Raw genomic sequence first — 3,275 nt, forward strand, 5'->3', positions numbered from 1 at the left:
TGGTCGTAGGTTTCATGACCATTGGGTTTCCTATCATTAAATTACATTAAATTTTAGGGTCTAAATCATTCACTTTGATTGCATTTACACTACAAGTCCTTAAAATTTAACGACTACCAATTCTTTTCCACTTTTTTTTTTTGTCATTACAAACTTTCCCCCTTAACAAAATTTCGTCCTCGAAATTTGCCCTATGCAAATAAATGTGGGCATCTCAATCTCGTCCCCTTATCAAGTTTCCAAGTAGTCTCCGAACCATTATGACTTGTTCATTGAACATTCATGAGAGAAATCCTTTTGCTTCTTAGTTTTTCTTAATTATATTTTTTAACATCCTTAAGAGTTACGACTTATTTTTTATCTACTAAACACTTCTTTACATTAGATACATTATATCATAAATTTCACCATACCAACTGTTTATTGTTTGAAGTTCTAAACATCCGTTCATCCTTGAGAATAACTCATATTCGCATCCCAATAATCTTCTATCCATCGCTAACTTGAGCAATATTTTCGAATAAACGATGGAGTACCTTAGATCCATCCGTCCGTCTCTTTTCTTTTCGATGTTAGTTCGACAAACCGGCTGATATTTATCACATAACTCTTCGAGTTCTTCTACTCGAATACTCCTTTGATAATCATTAATCATAAATGAACATATTCAATTCTAAGTGGTTATTCTAACCGTCACTAAAGATTACCCCACATAGATATCACCATACTATTCTTATCTACAAAATAAGGCAATATGCATGCAAACAATCATCACATTTGTGATACCTTCTTTCACAATTCAATTATACATCATACCTTTTCATATTCATGTCTTTATACATACATGTACTTATCTATTGTCCTTGAGATATCTTCAATTATCGAGTATAGGCTATAATCCATTCTATAGATGATGCTTCCATATTTCGAGCTCCACTACCACTGTTACTAATTTTAAATCATACATTTTCAATTACCATGACATAAATACTATATCATTTCCTCTTTTCACTGATATACCTCACAGTTCCAACATTGTAACATCATTATATACAAAAAAAAGAATCATCTGTCTAATCTGGCAGTGGCACTCTTGGCATACTTCTCAGTCTTCCTTCCAATCTCTGGCATACTTCATTTACTTTATAGCTCGATCCAGTTTACAATATTATATGGTTACATTGCATACTTCATGGTAATTGATGTACATTTAGTCTTCCTGACTACATAAACATCATTCATCTTACTCCAATTTTATCACTTTCAGATCATGCTAACATTAGCAATTATAGATACCAAGACGATGATGTTCACCAAGTAACTTATTGTGATAACCATATCCTGGTTATTACCCAAGGTAAATGATATGTGATTATTTGATTAAATGATTACATGATAGCATGATAATTGATACATGCCGGTATGAGAATTTGTGTATTAATTGAATATATAAATATATATGTGTGTGTGTGTATATATATATATATATATATATGGATGCATGCATATTATGCATACATGGGTTAGGTATGTATGTGTGTGTGTGTGTGCATGTGTGCATGGTGAGTTTATGCATGAGGTGGATAAGGGGGAAGGGAAGGCGGTTTAGCCGACTTCCTGCTTTTGGAAAGTATAAAAAGGGCTTTAGCCTCTTCATTTGTTATTTCCTACTATTTTGAGAAAGTTGAGAGAGTGTTGACCGGATTGCAAAAAAAAAAAGGGAAGACTGCAAGTGTTGGTTTTCAAAAAGGGTGATTTCAAGTAGATTTCAAGTATTTGGTTTCAAAGGCTTATTAAGGTGAGTGATTTCTAAACTTTTGTATAAAATTATACTGGTTTTTAGTTGAATGTTGTTTATTATTTGGATTGAAACCATATCTTACGTTTAAGTGTTTATCCGGACAAAGAGTGACCGGATAAGTGTTTAAACCGGACAAGCCTTGAGCGGCTTATTGTCTGGATTAGTTTAAACCGGATAAGCCTTGAGCGGCTTATTGTCCGGGTTAGTTAAACCGGATAAGCCTTGAGCGGCTTATTGTCTGGATGATGAATCAATTAAGTGGTGAACGGTTTATTTAAACCGGTCAAGTCTTGAGCGAATTGTTTTAAACCAGACAAAACATATATTGAGTGTTGTCCGGATTGTTTTAAATCGGACAAAGGGTGGACGGAGAGTTGTTCGGATTATCTTAAACCGGACAAGATGATTTTATTTCTAAGTGTATAAATCGTTCAAGCTTTATGCGGGGTATTGACCGGATTTGTTATCCGGACAAAAAAAATGTTAGAAATTATTTTAAATATTAAACCGGATAAGCTTTAATCAATATCTTATCCGGATATCTTTTGTTTTGAAATTTTTATAAGTTTTATATTTAAACTTTTTATATGATTTTAAAATGTCTATTATGGGAATTAATTGTGGATTATAAAATGGGTATTTTTATATCCTTTTAAATAAAGATATGTTCCTACCAAGCGTAGTGACGTAAGTCTGTTTTGGTATTGGAACGAGATTTTTGGGAAATGTTTCTACCAAGCATGGTGACGTAAGTCTGTTTTGGTATGAAACTATATTTTGGGAAACCTTCCTACCAAGCGTGGTGACGTAAGTCTGTTTTGGTATGGAAGTGGATTTTATAAATGGTTTCTACCAAGCATGGTGACGTAAGTATGTTTTGGTATGAAACACTGTTTTAAATAGTAGTTCCCCAGACGTGATGACTTTTGTCTGTTCTGGTTTGGAACTGGGAATGGGTACTTTCAGACGTAGTGACTTATGTGTGTTCTGATAAGTAGCCCTGTTTTGATGGAGGAATAAGGGTGGCATATCAAGGAGAGGTGTACTTGGAATAAGGGTGGCATTGTCATATGTGGATATTATTATAACTCTTATTATTATTACTAAATTGGATTTAATAACTTTGAGTCATCATTTCKTTGTGACCTGATGAATTAAAGATATTATTCTTATTTAGAAGTAATAATTTAGATGTTATTGAGAAGGGGAAAATGGTTTGTCATATCAGGCAAGTTTTGCCTTAAATCTTTCCTGTTAAAGGAATGGTCTTTTAATTCAAAAGTTTTGATACTGGGAATGTTGGATCTCTATTCAGAGATATTTTATTGAGGTTCTTGGATATTCATCTTATTGCGTAATGTTGTGAACTGCATCGTTTATTTGTATTGCAGTATATTTCTAAGCAAAAATTTCATTATCATATTTTGGTGTTCATCACCCTGCATTTGCAAAGAAGGGATTTACTCACTAGACC

This window comes from Cynara cardunculus (genome assembly GCF_001531365.2).
Source record: "Cynara cardunculus var. scolymus isolate 2C chromosome LG 8, CcrdV1, whole genome shotgun sequence".
Lineage (NCBI taxonomy): Eukaryota > Viridiplantae > Streptophyta > Magnoliopsida > Asterales > Asteraceae > Cynara > Cynara cardunculus.